We start from the raw sequence: 6,185 nt of genomic DNA, 5'->3' as shown, positions 1-6,185 counted from the left end.
GCCAGAGTACATATTTCACAGTTTACATTTCCTTACAACAGAGAAGGAGGCCTTTCAGCCCATCAAGTCCATACCAGTATATAGATTAATCTCACTTCCCCCCAGTAATTTCCCCTCCGCGGACTCTATTCTCCCTAAATCCCCATCAATTCCCCCCCAGGTTCTGCCACTCACCTACACGAGGGGTACCTTACAGTGACAATTAACCCATTAACCTGCATGGCTTTGCACCTCCCTGGGTGAGTACACTTTCAACACACTCAAGAAGCTCAGCACTATCCAGGACAAAGCAGGCCACTTGTTTGGCACCCCATCCACTACCTGAAGTATTCACCACCTTCACCGCTGGCACACAGCATGTACCATCTACAAAATGCACTGGAGTTACTCACCCAGGCCGCTCGGATAGCACCTCCCAAACCTGCGACCTCTAGTCTCAAGTAGGACAAGAGCTGCAGGTGCATGGGAAACCACCAACAGATTCTGCTCCATTTCCAAGTAATGATGATGTGCAACTTGGAGGGAAAGTGTAATTGGTGATATTATTTCAACTTCAAAGAGAGTTGTGGACACAGCTCAGCACATCACGGAAACCAACCTCCCCTCCAGGGACTCTGTCTACATTTCTCGCTGCCTTGGTAAAGCAACCAGCATCATCAAAGACCCCACCCACCTGGGACATTCTCCCTTCTCCCCTCTTCCATCAGGCAAAAGATACAAAAGCCTGAAAGCACGTACCACCAGGCTCAAGGACAGCTTGTATCCTGCTGTTATAAGACTATTGAACGGTCCCCTAGAACAATAAGATGGACTCTTGACCTCACAATCTACCTCATTAAGACATTGCACCTTATTGTCTGCCTGCACTGCACTTCTCTGTAACTGAACACTTTATTCTGCATTCTGTTATTGTTTACCCTTGTAGTACCTCAATGCACTGTATAATGAATTGATCTGTATGAACGGTATGCAAGGCAAGTTTTTCACTGTACCGGTACATGTGACAATAATAAACCAATTTACCAATTTTTACTTCACTGTGCCTAAATTCTGGAACTCCTTGGTCATCACACTGAGAGTACCTTCAGCATGACTCCAGCTCACCACCACCTTCTCAAGGATAATAAGGGTTGGGCAATAAGTACTGGCCCTACCTGTGAAGCCTCTGTAATGTAAATCGATAAAAAAATGTCTCTGGCAACTAGGACAGAATAGAGGTTGTTTATTATGCAATGAATGAATCATTTGACAACTCTCCAGAGCCCATCCACCAGTTACAAGACAAAAGCCAGGAGTATGATAAGATAAGATAGCTTTATTAGTCATATGTACGTCTAAACACACAGTGAAATGCACCATTGCGTTGAGTGTTCTGGGGGCAGCCCGCAAGTGTCGCCGCGCTTCCGGAGCCAACGTAGCACGCCCACAACTTCCTAACCTGTACGTCTTTGGAATGTGGGAGGAAACCGGAGCGCCCGGAGGAAACCCACGCACACACGGGGAGAACGTCCAAACTCCTCACAGACTCTTCACTAGCCTGGCTAAATGCAGCTCCACCAACACTCAAGAAGCTCAACACTCTTCGGGAGAAAGCAGCCCAGTGGCGGTGATGGGATGGGGCGACGTGCAGGTTGTGGTGCTCTCCTTGTTCTTCTGGGTGGCAGAGGCTGCATGCGTGGGAGCTGCTGCCCTTGGGCAATGGCTGCAGTGCTCCTTGCCGTTGGTACAGACCATAGCCGTGATGCGCTGATGGCAGTGGGAGTGGGTATCTGAGCTGTTAGATAGGCTGCCGATCAAGTAGGCTTTCCTTGAAGGGTTGTGTGCGTTCTGGGTGATGTACACTCCACTTGTCCACAGATTATATCACAGGGTGCTGCTTATTTCTGTTACTCAGATGGGGTACTTTCTGGAACGAAACATGGTCACAAACTTTCCCCGCTGTTTCACAAGAGAACAGCAGGAGGAGACCAAAAGGGATCTCAAACATGCCCCACCATTCAATATGATCGGGCTGATCCATGCTGGCTTCAAACCCTCTTCTGTGCCATTTCCTCCCAACCCTCAATTCCTCGCTCTACCTCCACCTTAAATATATCCAATGATCCGGCCTCCACCAGTGGACTATTGAATGGTTCCCTTATACGATGAGATGGACTCTTGACCTCACAATCTACCTTGTTATGACCTTGCACCTTATTGTCTACCTGCACTGCACTTCCTCTGTAGCTGTGACACTTTCTGTTATTGTTTTTACCCTGTACTACCTCAATGCACTGTGAATTGAATTGATCTGTATGAACAGTATGCAAGACAAGTTTTTCGCCGTGCCTCTGTACAAGTGACAATAATAAACCAAAACCAATGCCACCCTCAGGGCAGAGAATTCCGAAGTTCACCACTCTCTGGGAGAACGAGATTCTACACACCTCAGTTTTAAATGACCAGCCCATCATCTTGTAACTACGTCCCCTAGTTCTTAACTTTCCCATGAGTGAAAACATCACATACATCTACCCTGTCAAGCTCCCTGAGGATCTTATATACAGTATATGAATATGATATATTTATTTATATATTTGAATACCCCACATTCTTTTAAACTCCAAGGAAAACAGACTTAATCTGTCCAGACTCTCTTGATAGGACAACTCTCTAATCCCAGGAATTACCCTGGTGAACCTCCTTTGCACTGCCTCCAATGTTAGTCTATCTTTATTTTTGGTAAGGTGACCAAAACTGGGTGCAGTATTCCAGGTGTGGCCTCACCAACACCCTGTACAACTGTAAAAAAATCTCCTTATTCTTAAACTCCATATCCTTCACAATAAAGGCCGACATGTTGTTGGCCTTCTTAACTAGAGCGAGATATTCCTCTGGTTGTTCACTCACACCAGACTCCATGTTCGTTCAAAGTTCTCTTTGCTTGAAGCACGTGCCCCATAAGTCATGTCTTGTTTTAATTTCCAGTGACGTGAAAACTTTTTGGGTGTCATCCGGTCCAAGGTTTCTCGTCCGGTGACACTGAGATGAACGTCTCGGCAACACAGTGTTTCAGATATTGGGTAGCTTCTTCTGTGACACATCACACAAAACTAAAGTCTGAGGCTTGGCAGAGAATTCTGGTTTAATCTGGGATTTTAACAAGTCTCATCGCTACACATGCTGTGCTCAAGTGAGTGTTCCAAACTGCTTAAATTTGCACATGTACAGAAATAATAAAATGAGTATTTTTATTGTGTAATAATAGTAATAAAATAGAAGGTTAAAATCCCCAGAAGATTGAAATGAACTGCCCCGTGTTTGTCAAAAGTTCAAGTTCAGAGCCATTGCCTCTCTGACCCACACGGAGTCAACAGGCTGAATGGCCTTCATCAGTGAAGTGATGGAAGAAGCCATTGACGGTGTAATTAAGAGGACCGCTCATCAATAACCTGCTTACTATGTTTGCATTGAGTTCTGCTGGGACCACTTGGCTCCAGATGTCATCTCAGCCTTGGTCAACACATGGACCAAGGAGCTGCGTTCCAGAGGCGAGGTGAGAGTGACTGCCCTCAGCAACAACACTGCACTGCCTGAGTGTGGCACCGCCGTGTGGGAAGTTGGGGAAAGGATGGAATCACACTTCACCCAGTGGAAGGCCGTGGTTGTTGGAGGTCAGTCATCCCAATGGTAGGACGTCACTGCAGGAGTTCAAGGGAACTGAGCATTTGAAGTTGGAGACTAACCAGGGGTACATTCCGAAGGACCTTGCCTACATTCAGTTACTGCAAGCTCATTGTTTGCACAATCCATGTCACCCAACAGACGCCATCTTCCCCAGTCCGGGCTGAGAGACTCGTTTCACCAGTAGGGGCGATTTAGTGAGGAGCTTGAAGTGGTGCTGATTAGACAAATGGGGGCCAGTTAACCAGGTATCTGTTTCCCACCCACTCATCCATCCAGTAGCTTCTCTGAACTGTCCCCATGTTGCACGAAGCCCATTTTGTTCTTGTACCTTGGCCTCGAAATTCACCCGTAGAGCAGTGTTTTGTTGTAGCATTATGTGATTGAAAGTCACACTTCCCAGAATTAAAGATGATAGCGACCATTGGCAAAAGATTACATATCGCTCTGGGAATTTAATCGGAAACCTGATGTGAACCTCTCACTGAATTCCACATCATTGGTGTTGGTTTATTATTGTCACATGTAAAATACAGTGATAGAAGCCATTCATACCAATCATTTCAAAACATAAGTACGTTGAGGCAGTACAAGGGAAAAACAGTAACAGAATGCAGAATATAGTGTTACGGTTTCAGTTACAGAGAAAGTACAGGTAGACAATAAGGTGCAAGGGTTGTGAGGTCAAAGGTTCATCTTTATTGTACAAGAGGTCTGTTCAAGAGATTTATAACAGCAGGATAGAAGCTGTCCTTGAGCCTGGTGGTACATGCTTTCAGGCATTTGTATCTTCTGCCCGATGGCAGGGGGGAGAAGAGAGAATACTCGGGGTGGGTGGGGTCTTTGATTATGCTGGCAGCTTTCCCAAGGCTGCGAGAAGTGTAGACCATGGAGGAGAGGCTGGTTTCTGTGATGCGCTGGGCTGTGTCCACAACTCTCTGCAGTTTCATGTGGTCTCGGGCAGAGCAGTTGCCATACCAAGCCGTGATGCATCTAGATAGGATGCTTTCTATGGTGCATCGATAAAGATTGGTGAGGGTCAATGGAGTGATGACACTTTCTACACTGAGATCCTTTTATATCATTGTGGGGAACTTAGACCAGGTTACCCTGGGAGAGACCATCACTGGCCCTTCCCAGAGCAGCCGTGTTTTACTAATGTTGCAGTGGATGTCTTTTACGTACCGTTGATCCTTTTACCCCATCCCAATACTGCACCAATTTCTCCCGACCCCCAATCCTACAACTCCACTCCAATGTCTTAACTCCTGACGAGGACACTTGTCAAAGGCTGAGACGCAAGAGACCGCAGATGCTGGAATCTGGAGCAAGACACAATCTGCCGGAGAAACTCAGTGGGTCGAGCAGCAGGCTGGTCATTGTTACAAATGCGGAACTGAAGCACGGCTGTTGTTTGGTACCCTGGAATCCTGTCAATAAAACCGCGCCCGCAAATATTCAGAGCACTACTTCTCAAACATAGTTTAAGAATTTTAAAACATAGCCTTCTGCAGTACCCAGTTCTGGTCAGAAGGAGGCAGGATCCACCAACTTGACAGGTTGAATTATTGTCATACCAGGACATTCTTCTGATTAGGAAGTGTGTGTTTTCCTCTTAAAATAAGTTGCTCCCCTGTCTCTCTTCCCCTCCCTCCTTCCATGACATTATCTTAGGGGTCTGCCCTCTCAGGGGAATATAAAAGATCACGTTATACCACTTGTAGGTGAGTGGAGGAGTCCTCTCGGATGGCACAGTGTTGCAGCTAGTTGAGCTGCTATCTCACAGTTCCAGAGACCTGGGTTCAATCCTGACCTCAGGTGCTGTCTGTGTGGAGTTTGCACGTTCTCCCTGTGACTCCCACCACCCCACACCACACCCCCCCCTCCCCCCACCAACATAGCAGTTGGCGGGTTGTTAGATTAATTGGCCACTGTAAATTGCTCCTCATCTGTTGGTAGGTGGAGGCAGTCCATTCAGTGCTTTGTTTAGAATATCTGTCCACCAACCACCAACATCAGTTAGTGACTCAGCACAATATCCTTGTGGTGAATCACTGACTGCCCAAATACTCCAAGGTCCACATGAAATTCCCTGTAATTTCTGGAGAGGTGAGCAGGTGGGTGGGGCCTCATTCTGATTCAGCAGTCCCTGGGCCCGGTGGTAATCCACATCCTGTTGGGGTGGGGTGTTAGACAGGCACCAGCTTCCGTCAATTGTTGCACTCCAGGTGCACTCGGTTTCCCGTGGTTACACAATCACTGTCTGTTCTCAGTATCATTGAAGGCAGACGATGATAACCCTCTGAATCCACACCCACAAGGCAGCAGCGCACACTGGCATTTAGTGTGCCGACTTCTGAATCCCAGCCAATGTACTCGCTAGAGTTTATCTGTAGAAATGTGATGCCTACCTTTGATTCTAATCCCTGTCCCAACGAGAAACTGCAGCCAATACTTGCTCACTGACACCAAGAACCTCTACTCAATGAGATTCAGGGAGTGTGACACAAAAGTAAATGGAG

The sequence above is a fragment of the Pristis pectinata genome, chromosome 25 (genome assembly GCF_009764475.1).
Source record: "Pristis pectinata isolate sPriPec2 chromosome 25, sPriPec2.1.pri, whole genome shotgun sequence".
In the NCBI taxonomy this organism is placed as follows: Eukaryota; Metazoa; Chordata; class Chondrichthyes; order Rhinopristiformes; family Pristidae; genus Pristis; species Pristis pectinata.
This window is presented reverse-complemented; position numbering follows the sequence as displayed.